Below are 26,438 nucleotides of genomic sequence, written 5' to 3'. Positions count from 1 at the left end.
AAGGCTAAATGACAGAGATCAAGGAAGTAGAGAGACACAAGCCTAGAATCCCGCAAACCAAAAGATAGCGCAAGAAAGGCAACAGAGGAGCGGAAGCAGTCCGAAAACCAGTATCAAAGTAGTCTAAGGAAAACAAGCAAAAGACTAAGGCAAAAAGCAGAAACTCTAGCAGAGAGATTCCGAAGCGTCCACCAAGAGAAAACGGATACAACGCAAGGAGAAGATGGCTCCCACTACCCTTATAGAGGCGGCGGCCATTTTAGGAGAAGACTAGACCGCAGCAATATGATGCTGAATCTACGTATATCTCCATCTTTGCCAGAATCTCCAGGGCCGGTGCATGATAGTATGTCCGATTGAAGTGGTATCCGTCTCTTGTCTAGCTTACAGGAACGAATATCTGCCAGTACCCTGGTTTGCACCAGAGGCACATCAGTTAGAGGGGAGCTCCAGGACTTCATTATGTTGATAATCCGTTCCTAGAATATCCTCACAGAACAGAGTTCCAGCCCTTTCATCCTGGTTCACTGCTTGCAAATGCTGGTCAGTAGCTGAAGCAAACTTTTCCTGCCCAGTGGTATCCAGAGAGGAGGTGTGGGCTAAAGCCTCAGGAACCTGTGACATTCGCACCTCCCCAGATGTAGAGCTGGTAACAGGGACCTCAGTTGTAGGAGGTGCAAAGGATTTTGGAATGACTTCTACAATAATATCCTTATAAAGAATCTTGTATCGGGCAAGTCAAAAAGTGATGGAAATGGCTTGTTAAGTCCCCTGGCCCAGTAGAGCCCTTTGATGCACACCAGTGGAACACATTGGTTGCTGTGGCAGGGCATAGGTGCTCAAACCTATGCCCCAGGAAGAGACCAATGCCCCTATTGTCTGAGAGGCAGAGACCAAAAAGGCGAGCCTAAGATGTGTTCCCGCACTGGCATCCTTTTGTAATCAGGGGTCCTCCGATCACACAATATAAAAATCGTAATAAAAAAGGAACACTCACCGGGCAAGAAGCAATGCTTTTTATTACAGGTGGGCAAGCACAAATCAAACAGAACAGTGGACTAGAATTGCTGATGAGAGCTGACATCTGGGCATACAACGAAGATTAGTTTTATACTATAAAATACAATGGTCAAGAAACTTAGAAATACTTGCAATGTAGTATGTTCATATTTTCGATTTTTCCCAAGAATTTCATTGGGTAAGCTACGTCATATCCTTAGTGCTAAACGTATGTTAGTGAAACATGATTGGAGCAAATAGATCAACAGTATCACAACTCATTGCCTCCCCATGTGATGCCACTTTGCTTCTCACACAGCGGCAACGTCCTCGACTTGGCAGCAAGATGATATGGAACCACACAGGTTCGATCCCCGGGTCCGTGCTTAGAAACCTCTGGGTATTAGGCATCTTATAAATAACCTATCATATCATACCTATCATACCCCTCGCAGGGACAGTTTGCAATTAGTAGAATAACATTTGCGCTGACTGCCGGAACGTTATTATACTGTCATTGGTCAGCACCATTGAGAATGGAACATGAGACACCCTGCTTTTGGTGGGAAGGGAGACATTCACACGGTACCTGCTGGATAACGGCCTTCGCAAACCTTGTGTTGGATACTCTGAAGGCTGGCAACCTCCCAGGAACACAGACTTACCATTTGATTGGTCCTCCGAGGAACGCCACTCTATCCACTGTTCCTTTCCCATAGCCACCTGCCGATGGGCACTTGCGGCCATTTGAATGGTTCACTGGCTCGGATACACTTCCCCTCTACCCACGTGTGCCTGCTGGATTGGCTTTCTGCCCTGCAATTAGATCACCCAGTGTTGTTTTAGCTGCTTCAGTCTGCCTGTGAAATGCAGTTTGATCTCCATCTCCCTCTCTCCTAGCCCGCAGGGTGTTGCTCATGTGTTCAGAGCAGGGTTTCTCAGGCAAGGCCTAGCCTGGGGGCATCCCTACTGAATGTGTTTACCTAGGATATTTCTTCCTTATCTGGTGCTAATTATACAAAGGTCCCTTGGGCTGATGGTGCACAAAATGCATCCCTACCCCCACCTTTCCCCACATTTCCCCACAAGGACTTCTTTTATGGTGCGTATGCAGTTTGTTTGGGTACCCAAGTTTTTCCACCCTAGAAGGTGCCCCATCCCCCATTGCTTACTCTCAAAGGTGGTAGGTGCGCCCCCTTATTCGGCACTGAATTAGCACCTTTAATACATTTTCCCCTTCAATCGAGCTTTCGATCATCTCCTTCCCGCTAATTTCCTCACCCTTTTCCGTTGCACACCCACACCTGTGTGACCCTGCCCATGATCTGATCCATTATAGTGTAATTTTGCCAGAGAACATAAGGTGCTGATTTTCCAGGAGACATGGACATTAAGTGCTGTGAATTTTCGAGGCTATGTAAAGTATACGATCCCAGCGATTGGGGGCACAAAGGGTAGGCCATCAGGGAGCCTGCAGATTTGAATTGATGGAAACCTCGATTGGAAGGTGGCTAACGTAGAAACCCACTCAGCGGATCTGCAGTTGCTTTCGGTGATCACAAAAAGGGGCGTATGGATTCCTGTTAATTTTTACAACAGACCCAATGTGGATTTTGACAGGGGAACTGAACTCCAGCAGCTCATCGGCTCAAGTAACCCCTTGATCCTTCAGGGTGAATTCAGCATAGTTGCTGGAGATATGAATCTCCAGCTAGAACTCTTGAAAGAAACTGTAGGTCTTTGGGATGACCAAGACGCATCTTAGACTATCCCAACCCTCAAGGCTGCTCCACCGAAAAGGGTTCCTAGACGGGCGTTGAAATCAGCTTGTATTATTGCTAATATAAACCTTAGAGCTTGCAATGGCAGATTGCCAGGTGACCAGCCAGCGCAATTAACATTCTATGGATGTAATGGCTCGTCATTTTCATTATAGGCACTAGCTGGTCTAAGGTCTTGGCTTTTGAAGTGGTAAATCTAAGCGAAAGTGATCACTGCCCCCTCATGCTTCAATTTTATGTAAGGGCCCCAAAACTATCCTTGAAGTTAGGCCTGGCCAGGAGTCAAATTGTGACTACTGTGGCTACTGTAAGAGAAAATATGAAATTGGATAATAGGATAAAAAGAGAAGTAAAACCAAAGGTGTATGATTTCATTAAATATAATTTAATATTAACTTTTGATTTTATTTCAACACCAATAGGTACATTACATACATGTTGAAAAGCAATACAAGCATAACATTCAGCAATAATATCATATAAACATATTGAACATATTATTCGTATCAAAAGACTTTTGTGGTCACAAAATATAAGGGGAAAAAACAAAAACTCAAGACTGGTTGTTTCAATGTCACACCCACCGCCCACCCAGCAGGATACCAATGAAGAATCAGCAATGCAGTCAGATCATAAAACATTCACTTCAGGGGACCTTTAAATTATACATGTTTCACAGGTCAGAAAGATAGCAAATGATGTAGCCATATGTATCCAGGAAAAGGCCCAAGACATCATTGAACTTATCAGATTCTCCCCTGTATTTATAAATCGCCTTCTCATACGTGGACACAGTCAGCAGTTTCTCCACCCAATCATCAATTGCAAAGCTGTTGGGGGATTTCCACGCCCACCCAATCATCTTTTTGGCAAGCATGCAACCTCTTAACAGACACATTTTCTTTGGAAAAGATATGCCTTTTAATAAGTTGACATCTCCACGAATCAGAAGAGCAGCCTTTATTGGAATTGACCTCTGTAGCACCAGGTCCATCCTCACACACACACACACACACACCCTCACAGAAATCTCTGGTTTTGGCACAAAACCAAAGCAAGTGACTTAACATGCCAACTGATCGGTTGCACTTCGAGCATTGATTGTTATCTGTGAGACTTAATTTGAACATTCTTTCCAGTGACCAATAAGCTCTAAAAAGTAGTTTCGTCTGTGAGGCCCTCAGTCCCCAGTCCATGCTTGAGAAGCAAACATTATTACAGCATCTCTGCCAACACTCTGGACTAATGTCCTCTCCGAGCTCACCAGCCCATATGCTTGCAAGATCTGAGGCCCACTCCCATTTGGATGCAAGGAGATTGTACACAGCGGCAACAGGATGACTTGCTCGGGCACAGAGTTCCAGAGTCGACCAGGCATCACTTTGTCTGTGGACTTGCAAAAGGTATCCAAGCACTGTTCTTTTGAAGGTGTTTGATGTATCAGATTCCACCCAGGAACCAGGATGGCCAGAACAACACTTTCCCCAGTTTGGTTATTGATGGATTTAGCCAGATGGATGCATCAGGGAAAAGAAATGGGCCACAATTCCTAAGTTTTGATAAGGAGTGCCAGCAATCACGCAAAAAGACAGTAAGAGGGCTCAGCTGCCACGATCTCAGTCGACGTCGTAGATAGCAAAGCTTGAGGTTCCAGTTGGAACACACGGTTGGATTAGAATACAGTCCATTTGTCTGGTTCAGTCTTCACCATTTGACACTGATGCCTCGCAGTGAATGCTAAGTGATATTCAAAGAAATTTGGAAAATTCATACCACCCTTCTTCGATGGTAGCTGCATCTTCCTCAGCGCAAGCCTAGGATGCTTGCCGTCCCACAGAAACATCCGCATTAATGCATCAAGCTCCTTGAAAATCTGTTTCATTGTTTTCAGTGGGAGCATGGATAGAACATAATTGACTCTTGGTGCCATGTTCATCTTAATTGAAATAACCTTTGCCCATAGTGAAAGTTTTAGAAGTGACCATCGATCAATGTCTGCTCTGAATTTTGGTATTAGGCAATCAAAGTTAATCTTGGGCAGCGTTTTCACTTCAGGACTAACCCAGACTCGTAAGTACTTTATCCGCTCAGTGTACCAAGTAAATTCTGTGTTATCAAATGTTTTACGCATGCATGACCCTGTGATTGGTAGAATCTCAGACTTGCTCCAATTAACCTTGTATCAGGAAACTAGAGAGAATACACAGATGTCATCCATCAGCTAGGGCAGGCACAAATCAGGGTCGCACACAACCACCAACAAATCGTCTGCATAAAGCCAGAGCTTACCGGTACACTCAACAGTTCCTATTCCACTTATATTTCCATTGGCCCTCAACATGATCACCAGTGCTTCCATTGCTAGGATAAACAATAATTGTGAAAGATGACAACCTTGCCTTGTCCCTCTTTTAAGTTGGAATGATCCAGAGACTGATCCATTAGTGATCACACTTGCAGTTGGATTCACATACAGCAGTCTCACCCAACCCAAAAAGGTTGGTCCAAATCCCATTGCCTTCAGAGTTTCTAACAGGTACAGCCATTCAATCCTATCGAAGGCCTTTTCTGCATCGAGGGAGATAGCAGCCAGTGGCACCTCCATCCTTCTATTCTCATCAATGGTCAAAAGTAATTTCTGCATATTATCCGTCACGGATCTCCCAGTTATGAAACCAACTTGATTCTCGTGTATCAATGTGTGTACAACATTCTCCAACCTCTTGGCCATTTTTTCAGCTAACAATTTGCAATCAGTATTTATTTATGAGACTCACTGGAATGGAACTTTCACACCTCGTCAGAGACGTAGCCTTCTTCAGCAAAACAACGCAGTCCGACCCTTGCTTTCCCAGCAAAACTGCCTAACCATTGCTAGAGCCATCTTTGGATCAAGGATCGACTACTGCAATGCCCTATTCATAGGCACCTCTGCCAAGAATGTTGCCAAACTCCAAATTGTTCAAAACAACGCGCTCAGAGCCGCCACGGGTCTCTCGCGTAAATATCACATCTCAGAACTCAGGAGACAGGTCCATTGGCTTCCAGTTAAGCAAAGGATCATCCTCAAAGCCCTAGCTCTGACTCACAAGTGTCTCCACGATCTGCTCCTCCTTATCTAGCACAAAGAATCACCAAACCCTCTACTTACAAACCATCCAGATCTCAGTACTGTAACCTGCTATCCATCCCTAGAACATGAAAAGCCTGTGCAGGCAGCTCTAGTTTCCCTTCAGTCGCACCCACCCTGTGGAATGGCCTCCCTCCACACCACAGGCTCATTGACTCTCACTCAGCGTTTCACAAAGCAATCAAAACAAACCTCTTAGTATGTTACTTCACAAAATACATCAGACAATGTTCTAAAACTTGTGACCCTGTAATATGAACAAGCTATCTCACGGGCGGCTTCACTGTAACCCTCAAGTAAGCCTCCTTTAGCTCTCTTACAGAGCCTCGATGCCTTCGGGCTGCTGGCATGCTTTACAAATCCAAATAAATAAAATAAAACTGTCACTAGGATGGTACCATTCCTTTCTCAAATGATGCAGAATACACATCGGACAGCAGGGGGAGTCCGCATTTGGGCAATATCTGGTAAACCTCAACTGGGAGACCATCTATCTGTGGCATTTTGTTACCGCCTGATCCTGAGATTGCAAACTGGATATCCTCCACAGAAATTGTGGCTTCTAATAGGACTACAGTCTGGGAACTCGAATCTGACTCAAAATGTTTGCAATTGTCGCTGGTTCACACTTTGTTTGGATTCACATAGGTGTTCATAAAACTCTTTGAATCTAATATTAATGTCTTTATGCGATAACAGCAGGCTATCAGTGTTGTCCCTCACTGCTGCAATTGTCCTCTCACTCTCTGCTGTCTTCAACCTGCGTGCAAGTAATCTTCCTGCTTTTTCACCATTTTCAAAATAGTTGATCTTGCTTCTGAACAATGCGTACTCTGCTCTGTCCGAGATGATATTATTCAACTCATTTTTTCTTTCTTAGCTCTGTTCGTACTTCTTGACCATTGGTTACAATATAGAACAGTTCAAGAAGCTTTACCTCTGCGGTGAGCCTTTTCATTTCTTTCTCCTTCTCTTTCCTGAACCGACTAGTCTGATATCAAATATCCACGCATATAGCATTTCAGAGCCTCCCAGAAAGAGAAAATAGAGACCTCATATGTCTTATTTCTTTCAATGAAGCTTTCAATTTCTTTTACGATTTCTTCCAATGTCTGCTCATTATGAAAAACAGAGGTATTCATCCTCCCCAAGAAGGTTTTAGTCAATGTATAATTCAGTGAGAGGCGCATCGACACTGGGGTGTGGTCAGTAATCCCGATGAGACCAATGTCTGAGCCATAACAACTTGGGGTTACACGCCCAGATGTGAGAAAGATAACAATTCTAGAGTACACATCATAGCTTGCAGAGTGAAAACTATAATCTCTGTTGGGTGTTCTAGGCAACCTATTTCAGATAGGTGGAACTCATCGATCAGTTTCTACATCGTGCACCATTTGAGCAGTCAAGCATTGGATCCATTACAAGATTAAAGTCACCCCCCAAACAAATAGAGTCCACTTGGCTGTCTTAAATGTGTTGTGCCAGTTCTTGGAAAACAGGGGTTCAACAGTACTAGGGGCATAGTCACAGCATACAGTGTCTTGGATTTTAACTTTCTCTGATACCATCCTACCCTCTGCATCTGATTTACTGCAGAGGATCTGTAGAGGCAAGTTCTTTCAAAACAATATAGAAACCCTTCTCTTTTTTGCTGTGTAAGTTGAGAAGTACATTTGTCCCAACCAACCTCGCCCAAATTTAACAGCTTCAGCATCATCAAGATTAAAGATATTTTGGGAAATCGCTGCAGTAACACTTTGTCTAATAGAGTGGTTATTGCAGAATTTGAACTAAAAAGCAGGAAACGGATCCCCTTCCTAACATATGCAGCAGGCCGTCTGAAAAGGAAGACCATGTGCCAAATGCTTGGTATGAAGTGGACTGTATAAGGGCAAAGAAAGCCATTGTTTTATGTAAAAGAGCCGGCGCAGTCGCGGACAAGCAGTAGCTCTGGGAATTAAGGCAAAATATAAGGTCCTAATACTAATTAAAAAAAATTAGCAGCTACATCAAGGAGGGCAGTCCTACATATGGCATTGGTGCAAGGAGATAGCGCCACTTTTGGAGATGGTAACATCAAGGGAGTCAAACCCCGAGCAGGCTCTTCAATGTCACATCTCCGCAGACGAATGGTGGGGACCATTTTCCAAACTGTACGCAAGTCCAGACCCATTAGTAGGGAATGTGGTTGGGTAAAAAGAAAATGACCCGATTCCACCGGGGAACTGGCTTATTACGATTGATGAGGTAAAAAATGCTTCGATTTCTCAAATGCCGGGCAAAGCGGCCCGATAACAATAAAGACAGAATTTTAATCTGGACTCCAATCCTGTTTAAGGGTTTTAATGCTATTTGATCGGGAAAAATCCCCAAGACTTGGAGGGATGCAGCTACAATCCCCATATGCAAGAAAGGGGTGGGGGGTCTTCCAGAGAATTACTGCCCGATTTCATTAGACTGTCAGCAAAACATTTGGTAGAATAATCCTGACCAGATTTCAAAATTGGGTAAATGGAGCTGGAATTATTATAGGAGCGCAATCAGGCTTTTGTGCTGGTAGAGGTACTGTGGATCATTGCTTTCTTTGGATGTGATTTTGGCAAAAACCAGGCTGTATGCCATTTTTCTTGATTTAAAATCAGCCTTTGACACTGTCTGAAGAAATACCCTTTGGTGGGTATTAAATGAACGTAATGTAACTACGGCACTGGTTGATTCCATCAAATTATTATATTAAAAAATGGAGGCATCAGTGCGCTATGGAATTGGGGGGAGAAATCAAGGCCATTTGCTGTGAATAGAGGGGTGCGCCAGGGTTGCATCTTGGCGCCCCTTCTTTTCCTACTTTACATACAGGGCATAATAGACGCATTAGAAAGGGACGCTCTCGATGCCCCCAGATTTGTGAATAAGAAATGGGCTTCCCTCTTTTATGCTGACAATGTGGTCATTTTTACCACATCTCCAAGGTGACATGAGACATTGCTGGCTATTTTTAAGAGTAATTGTAGCAAGCTGGGTCTGGAACTGAATGCAAAAAACCCCAAAGTTTTGGTCTTCAAACTCTCCTCTGTGAAGAATTCCCCTGAGAATAATGGCAGATGGTATAAAGCTGGAATAAGTCACATATTTTTGACTACCTGGGAATTAGGTTCCATGAGTCGGGGTGCTGGTCTGATCAACTTACTAAGGCCAAGACTAGTCTGGGGAAATATAGTGGTGGAATACACTCTTTTTTTCTCCAGTCATGGTAGTAGGCTCTGGAGTTATCTGATAAGCAGGCCTTGCCAGTGGCCCTCTATGGGTCAGAGCTGTGGGGTCACTCTAAATCGGTCGCATTGTCATGTATCGAGAACACTTTTTTGAAAAAGTTACTTTTGTTGTCTAGAAGTGCTCTGACTTCCCTGGTGCTATCGCTCCTCAGTGTTTTTCCTATAGCCGACCAGATTGCCCTTAAACCTGTGCTCTATTGGGTTACACTGTGGTCCTCCCCGGGATTGTCACCATACCGGGAGGCTCTGACGAATGTTCTAATTTTGGAGGGGGCAAAGAGCTGTTGTTGTTTGGCCCATGTAAAACATGTATTATATATGTGGGACACAAGAGCTCTCTGGCATAATCGACTGAACTGCAAACATTCTCCAAAAGTAGATCTTAAAGCAAATGCAAGGAGGAAAGCCATGGAAAAGCTAGAAGTGGAATGGGCCTTTTTGAAGAATGCTTTGGCATAATCTGGGTAATTTTTATGCAGTGAAATGATGGGAAACTCACTAAGCCTCCTGGATAAAATTCATCCTCCTTGTGAGCGCTCTTTTTTTTTATTTTTTATTTTTTTTATTAAAACGTTTTGTTTGAATTTACAAACCTTTCATTTGTGTGCACGTAATCAATAAAGCAGAAAAGAACCTTCAGCTTAATCAACTATATTTCCACTAGTAATGTCTAACCAAAATTTGATGACGGTGAATATCAATCGTTGATTGGTTCCTTTGAGGAGTTCCGCCCATCTTTCCTCGGTAGTTGCTTGTTTGTCAGAAATTTTGAAAAAGTCTTTATATAAGTCTCTTTTCTCCTTCAAGGCCGGACATATCATAATCACATGGAACAGGGTTTCTGGTCTGATTAACTTGCAAAAGCGACAGGCGTCCGATTTGTTGTTTGTTTTGCCTATCAGCGCTTGATATTCACAGGTCGGCAGAATATTCAATCGAAAACGCAAAAACAGGTCACGAATACTGCCACTGGGGAATTGTACTAAGTATTTAGGTAATTGATTAAGTGCCCTCACCTCTGTTTCTGAGTGTAGGTGTCGTTTGAACGTTTTCTGTGCTTCTATTGTTCTTAGCCAATCATCAATTTGTAATTTGCATTTTGCGTATTGTGGTCTATTAAGTAACAATTCGTCTGTGATATCTTCTGCTGTCAATTTTGCTTTAATTTCATTCGACTATTTCGACAGAGCTGCTATTTGGACAGCTTCCTTTTTTTTCCTTTAGAATCTCCAATGCTGGTATTTCTTCTTCAGACATGATTTTTCTTAGCAAGTCCATTTGCTTCCACAAGACTATCGATTGAACTGATTGTAGTACTAATTCAAATCTTAGTCTGCTCATTGGAAATGATTGCGGCAGAGCGAGGGTTTTCCTCCAAAACAGAGCTTCATAGTACGACCATCTCATTATATTTTGATGAACAATTGTCTCACTTGCATATGTAAGGATCGGGATTACTTTCTGTCTATACAGCAAAATTGTGGCCTTCAGAGAAAATGTCCCATATTTTGCATGAAAGATACGTCCTTGTTTTGCCAGAGCTCTCGCTTTTCCTTCAATGTGCTATTGCCATTCTGCTTCATTTGATGATGGATTGATTATTGAACCTAAATATTTGATTGTTTTGGTTGTCAGGAGCACTTGATTTCCTATCTGAATCCTCATTTTAGGTTGTTTCTTTGCTTTTGAATTAATCAGTGTCATTATTCTTGTCTTGTCAATATTAATTTGTAACTTATTAACCATCATGTACTCTTCTGCTTTGTTTACTGTATGTTGCAATCCTTTTAATGTTTTATCCAGAATAATAATGTCATCTACGTAGATTAACCTTTGGATTGATTCATTATTGATTTTTGGTGGATTCGCAAAGTTATTTTGGATTTTTTCTCCAAAGTCATACGTGAAGAGATTATAGAGACATGCAGCCAATGGACAGCCTTGCTTCAATCCATTTTCCGATGGAATAAATTCTGTTACTCTTCCCTCTTTCGTCAATCGAACACATATCGACGTATTAGAGTATAATTCTATTACAGGATTCAGAATGTTTGGCGGACAACCCCATTGTCTTAGCTTAGCCCATAACAATTGTCTATTTACTGAATCGAAGGCAGTTTTTAAATCTACGAAGATGGCATATAGTTGTTGTGATTTAACCATTGCTTCATATTTCAACATGTTCAGCAATAGGAGATTGACATTGGTGCCTATTTGTTTTACAAATCCTGTTTGTCTTATGGCTTTTTTGTTGTTATCTCTTGCCCATTGAGTCAGCTTTGTTTGAAGGAAACCAGCAAATAGTTTTCCCAACGGGTCCAGTAAAGCTATCGGTCTGCAATTAGCAGGATATTTTCTATCTCCAGTTTTGAAGATTGGTATCAAGACCGCTGTCGTCCAGGTGTGAGGTATCTTTTTCGTTTTAGCAATTAATCTTAATAAGTGGCTCATGAACTTGGCCCACTAATCTGGGAATTTTTTAGATTGCTATTTGCTAATCCATCAGGTCCTGGAGTTCTAGAGGATTTGAGACAATTGATGGTATTAATAATGTCTTCATTCTCCCATTTAAGGTCCCAAGGCTCATCATCAGATGTTAAACACTTCATACTTGTCTGTTCCGTATTATGATATAATGTTGAGTAGTGCTTCACCCATCTGCTTGCATCAACTTCTTGGATCATGTTTTGATTAGCCCGATGACATGTTTAACATTGACCATAAATTTCGCATATTTTTTTCTTTAAGAGCTCTCAAGATCGCTTGTGCATCATTCTGTTTTATTGAAGCTTTGATCGCTTTTATTTCATTAGAGTACTTGTTCTTTGCTTTCTTTATTTCAATTTCAAAATTAGGTCCCCTGCTTTTCCGGAGTTTTCGTAGGACTTTGTAGTGTTGTTTCTTTTTTGTTTGAATTTCAATATTGAAGTAGTGGGAGTGTATTTGTTTTTGGATCTTCTTTTCACCCTTCTGTTGATATTTTTCTAGTATCCAACCATATTCCATTTTTATGTTATCTTGTATTGGTGCATCTTCAAAGGTTGCGATTATTTCCTCCATATGGGTCGGTTTTATCCTGAGTCTATTCATCCCATTTGTTAGCTCCAGGTTTGGGAGTATTAGGCGTTGCTCGGTTCTTATTTGAGTGGCCCATTCTATCTGTATTAAATGGTGATCGCTATCCTGCTGAGACAAGTTGGCTGTTGAAAAAATTAATCTATTGATTCTTTCTGAAGTAAATATGAAATCAATGATTGAGTTGGAAGTTTCACTTACCCAAGTTGGTAAAGGTGTACCTTCAGTATTTGTTGGTTGGGTACTTAAGAAGAGGTTCCTCTGGTTCGCTTCTCTCATCCATTTTGCTGCTCTAGTTGAGAGTGCGGTGGACTCTAGCTTTCCACCTTTTTAAACGAATAAATGAAAGTTAAGGTCTCCTACTATAATGAAGTCCATTTCACTGGCCAGATTGTCAATTTCATCAAATATCGAATCAATGAAACTTGTCTCCGACATTGCCTTTGGGTTCCAGTATATATTAAATATGGATATTGCATAGTTGTCCTTGACAGCAGGTGAAACGTCCTTGTTGTCTGATGAAATTTCAATAGTTACATATTGTGCCCACGGATGAATATTTTTACTTGTTAAGATTGTCCATGTGGGGACTATTTTTGTTAGAATCAACATACCTGATGCTGGTCTACCCAGTTGGGCTACAATCGCCGGATTGATTAGGGTACTAAATCCATCGCAAATTACCTCATCCTTTATCCATGTTTCTTGCAAACATATGATATCGAAATTCAGCAGGACTTTTGAGTGTTTTTCTAGGAGGTGTTTGTTTCATCTTGTATTCCACGATCCCAGTGCTACTGAATCCTTTTGGGCTTCATTCCTATTTTATTGTTGTAAATAGGTTTTGTTACCAGTTTGTTGGGACGTTGAATTTGGTTTCATGTGTGGGGACTCTTGATAGTCACGCCATATGGGGTGCTGCAACAAATCATCCTCCGCGTGCCTCCTTGGTCTTGCATTATTATAATTTTGAGAAACCTTTGTCCCTTTGGTCCGTTCCTCCTTGTTGGTTGTTTTATAGTATTTAAAGGGAGCCATGTTTTTTGCCTTTTTTTCTGCTGCCGCCCTTGTGACAAAGATTTCCTCTACGCCGAAACCAAGTTTCTCAAACTGATAGTGCGTGGCTAGAACTTTTTGGAATATATCCTGCTTGAAAAAATCAATTTGGACCTATTCCATGTCTTGCTTATTTGGAAAAAGTACTAGGTCCAAATCATCCGATTTTATTTTCTCCAGTTGTGGAATAGCTTTAAACAGGCGTAAAATGTTTGCTCTATTCATTATTACCGGATCTTCTGTATTCTCTGTCATTGGATATAAAGCTATTCTATAGGCAGCTGTTGTGTCGTTTGGGTTTTGAAATTTAGGTCTAATTAAAATTGGACTGGGTTGGGGAACCAAACTATTAAGGATACTAGCTTCAGGAAGCATCTCACTTGCTAACCACGTTTCATCATTTGAAATTATTGAGTATTCCAAATCGAGGTCCACTGCCTCTTCTTCGTGAGATTCCATTGACATTTGTTCGGTTGCCGTGTCATGATATTCATCAACCAATATCAAGGTGTTATCTTGAGAGTTGATTGATATGAAATTATAATCGCTCATATCGTCAGCTGTTGATCAATTATAGGAGTGGGATTTTCCAGTTGGACAGGAGGATCTTTATTAATTATCTCCAGGAGTGCATCCAATGGTTTGGTTATTACATTGTCATCAACATTGGTATTCTCTTTGTGTGTTATCATTTTTTTTAGCTTCTATAGTTTTGTGTTGAATATCTTTTTGATTAAGAGTCGGCTGCTTGTTATTTTTCTTAGCGTCCTCTGGTATAACTTTGTGTATTAAATTTATTTTTCTCAAAAATGCACGGGATCCATTTTGATTTCTTTTACTTGTGTTTTTGCCTTTAGGTCTAGTTGTCGGCTCTTGTCCTACAATTCCACGTTTTGTAAGATCAAATATATCAAACGGGGTACACACCGACTGTTCAGTATTGACAGGGTGTGCGGATATAATCAAGTTTGTTGGGACCATCGGGATCAATTGGTTCTCATGTTGAGCATTTTGATCTGCGTTATCTTCTATTTTATCTCTTGATTCCGTTTGTGTATGGCATGTTGCGTATTGTTTGTGTTCCAACAAATACGGCTGTTTTTTCGTTTTCTCTTCCATCAGTTTTTTGGTCAGGGTTGATACAGTCTCCAAGAGGTTCTGTTTATCTACCCGGTCGACTCTTGCGAGTTCTGCCAAACGAGATTGCCATAGTCTGGATATTTCGGCTTCTTGATTTAGACGATCTTGAATGGTATTTATAAATGTTTCCACATATGTTTGTTTTGTCATTATCATAGCCAGCAGTGTTGCCTGGTCTTTAGTAGCGTCAACCATATATTCTTGAATCTTCAAAAACGGAATCATTGCAGTTGACAGGACTGCAACCAACGTATTTTGCAAATCTAACATGGTTGTTGGGATTCTTTGTTGGGTTCCGGATGCATGTTCTTGCTGTTCCGGTTGTACCTTTTCCGGGGAGGCATACGGTTCTTCCATCCTGGGCTTATCTAGCACTTTAGTCAAGTGAAATGTCTTTTTGTCACCAAGTGAGCTCGATCTTGGTCGCATAATAGGTGTTGAGGTCTTGATGTTTTTTAGATGGTTCGGGTATTTGCCCCAGCAAAAGGTTCATTTCGTTTTTCCTGAGACTCCATTATGACCTCAATTTCAGTGATATCGAGTGAAAGTCGAGCAGTTCTGCGTGATGCAGTTTTGCTTTGATCACTCTTATGATTTTGTGCTGATGAGTAAGTAGATTGCCAATGTAATTTTGCCGCTTTAGCTCGTTCTTGTCGCGACAGTGTCACAAAGGGTTCTTGTTCACCTTGTTTCGTCCTCTTTATATCTCCTGGTTGATCTGGTGGAGCTCTCACGTTGCTCTGCACCACTCGTAAGACTCTTTGGCTACCATTTGTTATTGGGACATCAAGATCTAGAGGCGGTATCGATTGGTTCATTTCCACCTGGTGCAAAGGAGACCCTTTTTGGACCTTACGTTTATAAGGACGACTAGAATCCATTGGGTGTTTTTCAATTAATTTATCTATACTCGGAAACTGTTCTTTCGGGGATTGGGGAACACTTTCCTCTAGCAGTGTTGCATTTGAATTTTTATTTGTGATTAGTTCATTATTATGTGTGGCTAAGTCTTCAGTTTTATTATCCTCATTAGGAGTAAGTGCCTCAGATGTCGTCTGAGGGACAATGATTTTGGATATATGTGCAGGGGATTCTTTTAACTTCCCTTGTAGCCTGGTTCTTGGTTTTTGGCTTTCCATTGTTTGCATCAGGCCCCAATGTGATTCGATCAAGGGGAAGAGTTCTTACTCTTCGGAGAGTACTTACCACTGCTACCAGCCGCAAACAGCCGACAACAGCGTGCCCTTGACTCCTCGCGGGCTTCACGCCGCAAGGGTCGTGCTGCACTGTATTTATGTGTCACTTCCTGGGGTGTGTCTCAAATGTCACGTGACCGATGTCACGTGGTCAGGCAGTCACAGGGCCCACTCGCGTCAAACTGCTAGCAGCTCCAGGTGATATGCTGCTAGACGTACGCGAATGGAGCGGGTCGAGGGATTTAGAGATGATTTCACAGATGCACAATTTCAAAGGTAACAAAAGCACCAGCAGGGCACCAGATTGAGTCTCCAGCCGAACAGCCGACAATAGCGCGCCCTTGACTCCTCGCAGGCTTCACGCCGCAAAGGTCGCGCTGCACTGTATTTATGTGTCACTTCCTGGGGGTGTGTCTCAAATGTCACGTGACCGATGTCATGTGGTCAGGCAGTCACAGGGCCCGCTCGCGTCAAACTGCTAGCAGCTCCAGGTGATATGCTGCTAGACTTACGCGAATGGAGCGGGTCGAGGGATTTAGAGATGATTTCACAGATGCACAATTTCACAGGTAACAAAAGCACCAGCAGGGCACCAGATTGAGCCTCCAGCCGAACAGCCGACAACAGCGCGCCCTTGACTCCTCGCGGGCTTCACCCTTCACCTTGTAGTGCAACTAGATCAACGATTGCAAGACCGAAAAAACAATCGTGGCAAGACGGAGGACCATCGTGTTTTTGTGCGACCCAAGGACCAAACGCCCCGAGGGTCTGAAGGTGCCATCGAACCCATGCAGATAGGAGGAGTCAGACCTCCTTTAACCAAGGTCGAACGGGAAAGAAGGAAAGAGTTGCAGTTGTGCTTGTATTGTGGAAAGGCGGGCCACTTTTTAAAGGAATGTCCTGTCAAACCGCCTAAGAGAACCGTTGGGGCTACCGACAAGGAGAATCCCGGCGAGGAGTCGCAAAACTGGCAAGCCCGGCAATTGTAGGGGTCCAATTGTCGAGCGAGGAAATTCATCTACAAACCTCCCATTTTGCTCTGCCTGTAATCTTAATCCCTCACCAGCACCCATCGGTCATGCATTCAACAGAAGCCTATATTGACAGTGGAGCAGTGGGGAACTATATTGATCAGGACGTTGCAGCAAAGATGGGGCTACCACTTTGCTCTAAGCCAACCACCGAGATGGTCACAACCGTTGATGGCACCGAGATCGCCTCGGGACCTGTGTCTGAATGCACCACAGAACTCACTCTCTTGTGTGAGGATGGACATCGTGAAGTCATCACCTTCGATTTGATCAAGGCACCTCAGTTTCAATTAATCCTGGGAATGCCATGGCTAGTCGCACACAATCCGCGAATCAACTGGTGTGCCCGTGAACTGGTTTTCGCCCATAGTTGCACGCACTCTTGCTACCCTGGGGGTTGGAAAGGGAAGCACGCCAGGTCTCCAGTGTGTGAGGATGCAGCGAGAGTCCTCGGGGGGGGGGTCGCTACTTTGCCTGTACACTATCAAGACTTTTGGGACGTTTTCCAGAAGGAACAAGCAAATACTCTCCCTCCTTACAGACCTTACGATTGCCAGATCAATCTGTTGCCTGGAGCCCGGATCCCGGATCCCGTGTGGGTGTATCTATGCGCTCACAGAACCAGAAAACCAGCACCTGAAAACCTATCTAAAGCAATACCTGGCCAACGGCTTCATCCGCCCATCTAAGTCATCGGCCACGGCCCCGTTATTCTTCGTGCCGAAAAAGGAAGGGGACTTGAGAACGTGCATTGATTATCGTGCCCTGAACCAGATTACCATCAAAATCCGCTATCCTTTGCCGCTGATCCCGGAGTTGCTAGACCAGGTCAAAGAAGCCCAGATTTATACTAAACTGGATCTTAGAGGGACCTACCACCGGGTGCGCATTAAAGAAGGGGACGAGTGGAAAACGGCATTCCGCACCAAGTACGGCCTATACGAATATCAAGTAATGCCGTTCGGACTGTGCAATGCCCCAGCCGCATTCTAATACTTCATGAATGACGTGCTTAGGGAACTCATTGATGTCTGCGTTCTAGTGTACATTGATGACATCCTGGTGTACTCGACATCGGAGCAAGAACATATAGGGCATGTACGGGCCATCCTAACCAAGCTTCGACAACACCACCTTTACGCCAAGCTGGAGAAATGCTCGTTCCATGTCACGGAGGTGGAGTTTCTAGGTTTTGTCCTTTCACCCAGGGGAATACGCATGGACGCTCATAAAGTTGATGCGGTACTCAACTGGCCAGCATCAAGTTCCATCAAGGGGGTCCAGAGTATGCTGGGTTTCGTGAACTTCTACCGCCGCTTCATCCCGGGGTTCTTTCAAATTGTGCACCCAATTACTTCACTCTTACAGAAGTGTAACGCTGGACAGAGGAGGTGGAGAAGGCATTCCAGGAACTCAAAGCAACGTTTACCACAGCCCCGATCTTGCGGCATCCAGGCCCAGACCTTCCCTATATTGTAGAAACAGACGCGTCCAGCATGGCGATGGGTGCAGTGCTGTCGCAGAAGGACCCGCTCACAGGCCAACTGCATCCAGTGGCCTTTTGGTCACAGAAGTTGACGTCGCCGGAGTTCAACTATGCCATCACCGATAAGGAGCTACTGGCCATTAAGGCTGCATTCAAGGCTTGGCGACATTACCTATTGGGGCAAGGCATACCATCACAGTGATAACTGATCAACGAAATCTCCAATATTTGAAGGACGCGAAAGCTCAGTCCTCCCGGCAGCTACGTTGGGCTCTTTTATTTTGCAGAATACGATTTTGTAATCACGTATCGACCTGGGGTTAAGAATGGCAAAGCAGATGCCCTTTCGCACATGGGCACCGAGGAAGCGGCACTGGTACCCCCCAATCCTGTGGCCATTATCCCTAATGACAGAATCATCGGCATAACCACCACTATGACCCAGGATGAGCTCTTATACGAAGTTCGGCAAGTGCTAACTCAGGAACAACTACAAGAATGGGGCTCCAGAGATGAGCACTTTTGTGTTAAGGACCAACTGCTGTACTTTAGGAACCGATTGTTCGTGCCGGTGAAGGAACTGCAAGAACAAGTTATATCTGAGTACCATGACTCTCTTATAGAGGGACACCCGGGAATTGCGAAGTCCTTGGCCAAGGTGAAAAGGAGTTACTGGTGGCCGACGTGGCGCAAAGACGTAATTGAATTTGTTGTGTCTTGTGGAATCTGTGCCCAGAACAAATCCTCCAAACAGAAACCCGCAGGACTCCTCCAACCTCTGGACATTCCGCCGGCTCCGTGGCAGACACTGTCCCTAGACTTTATCACGGACCTCCCTTCTTGTCATGGCTATGACACAATCCTAGTGGTCGTGGACCTATTCTCCAAAATGGCTAATTTCTTGCCATTCAAGGGTTTACCCAATGCCTCCGGCCTCGCTTGGATCTTCCTCGAGCAGGTAGTGCGCTTACATGGATTCCCTTCAGCCCTAATATCTGATTGCAGAACTCAGTTTGTGTCCAACTTCTGGAAAAAATGCTGCTCTCTTGCCCAGATAGACATCCGACTGTCCACTAGTCACCACCCTCAAACAGACGGTCAAACCGAGAGAACGAATCAGCCCCTTGAGCAGTACCTACGCTGCATGCTGCACCAAACCGAAGAGGATTGGAAGGACCTCTTATGGATTGCCAAATATACCTACAATAACTCTTTACACAGCAGCACGGGACAAACGCCATTCTTTGCGGTTTACGGAAGTCACCCGCGCACGTCTGAGCTAGACATTCCAACAACTCTGGAGATGCCCGCCGTCACCACTCTCCACACGACCATCACCCAGGCCTTGAAGAGGGCTCAGGAACACCTGCAACTAGCCAAGGCACGCCAGAAAAAATATGCAGATCAACATCGCATCAAGGCTCCGGACTACCAAGTAGGGGATCAAGTATGGCTAGCCTCAAAGCACATACCTATTAAGGGGAAAAGGACATTTCGCCCACGGTTTCTAGGACCGTACCCAGTGGAATCTGTCATTAACTCAGCTACTGGAAGGTTATCATTACCTGCCCACATGAAGATATAGCCAGTATTCCACGTGTCACTTCTAAAGCCAGTAAAGTTGGGAACCCGGCTTACTACCCCACCAGGGCCCGTAATTGTCCATGGAGAACCGGAGTATGAAGTAAAGGGCATCCTGGACTTTAAGTATGTGAGGACAAAACTGTACAACCTGGTGGACTGGAAAGGCTACGGTCGGCAGGACAGAACGTGGGAGCCCAGTGAATGTATCCATGCTCCGCGCCTGCTTCAACCTTTCCATCAAGAGCACCCAGACAAGCCAGGCCTGGACAGGAGGGTCACTATGAGAGGGGCTTTGGGGGGGAGTGCTGTCACAACCCCGAGCCCTGTCTGTGGGTCTTGGGCACCATGGGCTCCACCTCAGTACCGTTCCAAGGCCAGAAAGGCCCACACTAGCCCGTCGTGGGTGCCTTGGACACAATCCTGGCACCGTCTGCACCAGACGCACTTGCCAAGTATAGTTTCCACTGGACAATGGGGGAATATGGCTGCCCCCACAAGGATTATCGACGAACTGCAACAAGCAGGCTAGCTTCTGGGCAGGGTCTGCCCCTAAGGCACCTGGGATACCAGCCGGGTATTTAAACCACGCCCGACCCGAGGCACATGCTTTGCTTTATTCTGCTTTGCAGCGTGACGTTCACCGGGTCCTGCTCTGTATCCTGGCCTGCTTGGGCGAACAGCCTGGAAGAACATCGCTATTCTTACCTGCTCAGCTCCAACTCTTCATCCAGTAGGAGCCTTCGAGGGTATCTCCATCGGTCCTCGGCTACATATTCAGGATTACGAGAGGCAAGAACAAGAAGCTGGTTACCATCTCACCTGGAAGGCCTCTGCCATTACGAAACTCACCTTTGGCGCTCAGTCCCCCAATCCATCGTCGGTTCCAGGAATTCTCTGCAACCTGAAAAGAAACAAGGCACAGGTCAACTCATTTGCAAGGACGCTTTCAGCGCCGCATCTAGCGCATCCTTACCTTCTCGAAATCTGCAGTCAGCCTCAGCATTCTCCATCAGCCTCTACAAGGCAAAAGAAGAAGGTTACTGGGACATTCATCAACATAGACTTTTTTCAAAAGAAACATTAAAAGACTTACCTGAAAGGAGGAGTCGCAGCGGGTCTGGACTCTAGGCGAACGCCAGTGAAGTAACTCAGCGGACCACGCCAACAACGACGCGCCCCTGCCAAGCACGGCAGGACGAAGAGTGCAGCATAACGAAAATCAAGGTGAGCGGAGTCCCGAGGGGACATCGCAAGGGAAGACCGGGAGGTGGGCCGCGGGAGACAAGGAGAAGTCGCTAAACCCCTCTCCCTTTTTCTAGAACTGATCCCAGGTAGAACGTCTGGGGGAGTTGCAGAAAGCCCAGAGGTGTCCCGGACCAGTCCAGAGGCGTCCCTGTGGATACAAGGTGAACGTTACATTCAGTTGATAGAAAGGTTGTTTCTATATCTGCATCGTTATTGAGGCAGAGATATAGGAGAACTGTTTTAAACAAAGAGGCTGCGAGCGTGCTCTCTCCATAAAAGTGATATTAGATGAAGATGCCTCAATACTTCTAGCAGGGCTCCAGGATTTGTTTTGATTTTACTCCATTGTTTAACATGCATTTGTACTCATTTTTTTAAAAACATATGTATATCTAATGTACTGTGTTTTCATGTATATAATTGTTAAATTGATTTTATGCTCAAGGTTTTTATGGAAAATAAAGCTATTGAATTGAAATTGTAACATGCTTTACTCTGGTGGTAGTTGCACCAGCTGATGACCCACCGCCCGATGCAGATGGCGACGAGCATTACGACAAGCAAAGGGACAGTTATTTCGGACATTGCTGCCAGCCAATCCGGAACCCAGCCAAATAATGTGTCCAGCCAGGTGCTTGATGTGACGTTTTGTCTCTCATATCATTCTTTCATGTATTGTTCGTATATCCTCGATAGCATCTGTAAGTGTTCTATTGGCTACATCGTTAGCGGATATTGCTGTGCAACATGTGCTTCCGATCTTGTGGCACACACCGTCTTCCATACCAGTCATAAGGTCCAATATGTAGCGGTTCTGGAGGACCATCAGACGCAATGCTCTCAGCTCTTCTTGCACTGCATTCAATCCTTTTTCGGTTGCATTAGCCACTTGGAGCAACTTGAAATGCGTAATTTGAATCCATTTCGCGCTAGCTGCTGCTTGCACCCCAAGAAGCAGGAGAGAGGCGAAAAACACATTTTGCTGAACAATTTCAACTGGGGCAGAATAGAGTCTAAGCTCTGGGTGGATACTGCCGCTATATAGTTACCCAATCTCTTCCTTCCTTGTTATCTTTGGTTGTTCTCCTTGTGTGTCTGCTTTATTTGCTTTATTCTTCCATTTATGGGTGGATAGCTCATTGAGTGCACCAAATCAGCACAGGACACCGCCAAGGCAGGGCTGTGGAGGGTCACCAGTGCACATACTCCTCCCCAATCTGATGGGTGCTGGGCATAAGCTCTTGTTCCAAAGGCCCACCATGCATCCATCACTACAGCTGTCCCTTTCTGCAACACTACGATGCTCATTGTCCTCTCACAGCTGGTGTTCATCCTCAGCACCACCGTCCTGTTTGCTCTGAAACACAAAGAATACTTTGTGAGTGGTTTTGTGTATATTGGGCAATGTTTTTCATCTATCCATCTTAAGGCATTCACATATTCTCCTACATCCTGCTTCTATTTTCTTCACCACCCTCTCCTAAAATCCCACCAGCCCTTTGGCGTGACATTGTACCATCTCTCTTTCCCATTTCCCATTGTGGTACACCAAACCCTTTATTTGTATTAAGAGTCTGGTGTGGCACAAGGGTATATCGTGCCCTGACGAATTCTTACATAGTATTCTCTAGAGGGTTATGACCACCTGCCTTCCCTTCTGCGCCCCTTCTGTGTTACACTCTAGTATCATGTGCTTAGTATTTTTCTCCTGTGCCATGCTTTCTAGTTGTATATAGTTGTCTTCATACACCTCCCCCCCTCATCTATCAATTTTACTTCTACAGTGTGCCCCTGGGATATCCCCCTGGTTTTGCAACCAGACATCTGCATCAGACAGACATTCTTCCTCTACTGTCACCTCTTGTGGCAGGAATTGTTTTGGTGTCCCTGCAAGATATGTGATGAGCACACATAGCATGTGCCATTGGTGCTTCCTCGCCCACCCTCTTCATCTCCTTGTACCACATGTTTTAAGATGCTAGGTCCCCTCACTCCACAATAGCACTGTAAAAGCCTTCTATACTAGATAAACTTCTTTTGGTGTGTGTTTCCCTTCCACCATCAGCAGGCATACTCTTACTACCCCTATGCAGTAGGAACCATAAGAGCAAGAGAAGACATAATATGGATTGGATTGTTGTGTTTTTCTATTTGCATCAACTTTTGTCCTTCTCCCACTCCCCGTATAATTCTCTTGCCCTCTTCACTTTTATTTATGGGCCTTTGAATTGGGTAATACTTCCCACCAGTTGACGCTTCTCTCTTGTCTCTCTGTTTTACTGTCGGACATATGGATCCATGTCTGCCTTTCTTTTATCTTCACTGCCATTGGGGGTTGCATAAATGACTTCGAACGGACTGCATAATCTGGGCTCCTTCCACTTTCTCACCACATTGCGGACGAGAACCCTGTCCCCAAGATAGGGAGGCTGTGCTTGTGGAAAGTCCTCCACCTGATATGCATTTGTGCGCTCTTTAGTGTTGATCGGCAGACATGTAGGTCGCTGAACCTGGCGGGAGATGTAGCGGAGAACGTCTGTCGTTTCTGTCAGATATGCTTTCATTTAGTCTCGGAGGACCTCTGAGCTGGGGTTGGCATACAAAATTGAACGTGTAGGAGGGAGAGTCGCATGCATCTTCCTACCCGTTACACTTTTGTGTGGAGTCAAGTGGTGATCCGCACTGAGTGAGTTGCGTAGGGCGAAAAGATTAAGGGGGAGGCAAGAAAGCCAATTTTGGCACAGAGAAGAGGTTAGCTTCGCCAAGCGTTCTTTAAGTAAACCATTGAGCCATTCAACAATCCTGTTTGCTTGCGGCTGTACACTGTGCAAAGCTTGTGTTTTATCCCTAAAACGCGTGAAATTTTATCAAAAAGGTTGTTGGCGAAATGCTGGCCATTATCCAACCTCATCTCTTCACATACTCCCTACCTTGGAAACACCTCCCTCACCAAGAATTTGGTTGCGGATCACGTGTCATTCTTTGCACAGGGTCCCACCTCAAGCCAATGTGAGAATGGGAAGACAACAGTGATTATGTACCTATATGAGGCACATCTGTCTCGCACGTCAATATATTCGATATGCAAGTGTCAGAAGGGCCCTTCCAGCCAAGGTATTGTTCCCCTGATTGTTTTTAAAGTATGACCAGACCCAAATTGGTGATGGTGTGAGACGGGCATGGTATCAAGAGAGACACAGACTCAAAGTATTCATTTTAAAACCTTTATTTACTAAGGTTTCTGGGTTGGTGCAATGCCTGACTGGCCCTCACTCTAAAGGAATGGTTCCCTTAACTGATATTTCTAATGGCTGTCGCTGTCTAATAGTCCAAAACAACAAAAGTCTGTCTGTGTCTAACCCTATGCTTGCCCTCACTCTTTACAAAATGTGATAGGAAGTCTTTTAAAAGAAGGAAATATAGTGGTTCTCCAAAAAGTGGGAAACCAAAGTTGGTTTCAGATTATCTTCTCACCAGGTGCAATTTGGTCAATGTCACAACAACAAGTTCAATCCAAAAGGGCTGTTCGTAAGACCTTCTCCACAGGTCCCTTAGAGTTATTTCAAAATAGCCTGGGTACACGGCGTTGCCTGTGTCCTGATCGTGTGGTCTTTCATATGCCCTGCAGGATTTTGCTCTTGTCCTCTTGTCGGCAAGTCTTGTTTCAGTTTACTCTGGTGTCTCATGTGCCCTGGAGGATGTTGCTCTTGTCCTCATGTCAGCAAGTCTTCCTTCAGTTTGCTCTGGTGTCTCATGTGCCCTGGAGGATATTGCTCTTGTCCTCATGTCAGCAAGTCTTGTTTCAGTTTACTCTGGCATCTCATTTGCCCCGGAGAAATTTGCTCTTGTCCTCTTGTCGGCAAGTCTTGTTTTAGTTTGCTCTGGTGTCTCGTGTGCCCTGGAGGATGTTGCTCTTGTCCTCATGTCAGCAAGTCTTGCTTCAGTTTACTTTGGCATCTCATTTGCCCTGGAGAAATGTTCTCTTGTCCTCCGGTTGGCACGTCGTGCTGCTGTTTGTTGTGTTTCAGAAGCTGCAGTTTTAGTCACTTAATGGCTTCAGCACATTTGAGAAAATGTCCAAGAAAGATTGATTTGATTGTGCTCTCTTCTTGTGAATTAACTTAAGTAAATTGTAACCTTGCCATTTCCCATATTTGGAGTGGCGTGATAAAAAAAGTTTAAAAAGAATGTTATTCTCTTTAAAAATGCTTTAAGAAACACTTTCGAACTGTGTACTGTAGTAATACATTTCAAAGGAATAACCAACCCATCGACCATTTTCCTTCCGACACTTTTGCAAATTGTGCCTCATTCTAGTACCTACTGTAGTGAATCAGGGTGAGCATCAGTAATTGAGGGTGTCCACGAAGCAACATTTTTCCATCCAAACAGACTACAATCTTGCCCCAGACAAATGAGGAATCCATGCCAAATTTGGTAGCAGTGGGTTCAACGATGTGGATTTGTATAGCCGGACAAACCTACACACATTCAGCTTTATATATATAGATACCTTCAGTGTCCGAGTTCCTTGCGGTTCCCTTCCCCAAGCTTCAACTTATTCAAGTTTCAATACACCACAAAAGAAACGTAACAGTTCCTCTTGAAGCTTCTCAGGGTTCCCTTCCCCACACTTGAATCCTTTGAACAATAAAGAAAACCAATAAGTCTCTAACTTGGTTTGGCTTCTTAGGGTTCCCTTCCCCAAGCTGAGGCCCCTTCCAGCTTCCAAACACACAGTCAGTTTTATCTGGTTGAACTTTGATTTCTTTGGTAGGCTTCATAGGATTCCATTCCCCAAGGTCAGGTCTCTTCCAGCTTTCAAAACAAAATATATCTCAGTTCCTTTTTGGTTTCTCATGGTGCCCTTCACCTAGATTAGGGCCCTGTAGTTCCAAACACAAATTCAGCTGGTCAGGATGTACCTTTTCCTTATATACAGTTTTTCTTACATACAATTCTCTCATGGGGTAGAATGAGAGGCTTTAGAAAATGCCAGGCTCTTTGCTTTTCCTCAGCGCAACCGCTCCGATCCTTTGCCCCTCTCTTTGTTGCTCACTCTTGCTTTCGTTTGCACTTTTTATCTTCAGGTGCGTCCTGCACTACTTTCATGTATTCCTTTCTGTTTGTTGTTGTGCACACTTGCAGTGTCCTTTATTCCTTTTCTCTGTTGTGCCTCTTTCACACTTCTTTCATTCTTCAGGGCACCCCTGCACTTGTTTCCTTCTTTCCGGGTAGCTTGTATCATTTTTACACTGTTATTTCCTTATCCTGCCTCTTGCACACTTCTATCACTCTTCCCTGCACACCTGCACTGTTGCCTTCCTTTTTATCATGTCCCTGCAACTTTTCCTTTACTCTTCTCGTGCTGCCTGCACCCTCTTTTCTGTTATGAGTCACTTGCGCTCTTGTGCACACGTGCACTGTTGCTTTTCTTTAT

Source organism: Ambystoma mexicanum, chromosome 2p (genome assembly GCF_040938575.1).
Source record: "Ambystoma mexicanum isolate Mex_15411 chromosome 2p, UKY_AmexF1_1, whole genome shotgun sequence".
Classification (NCBI taxonomy): domain Eukaryota; kingdom Metazoa; phylum Chordata; class Amphibia; order Caudata; family Ambystomatidae; genus Ambystoma; species Ambystoma mexicanum.
The sequence above is the reverse complement of the archived record's forward strand: the minus strand, read 5'-3'. Positions refer to the sequence as shown.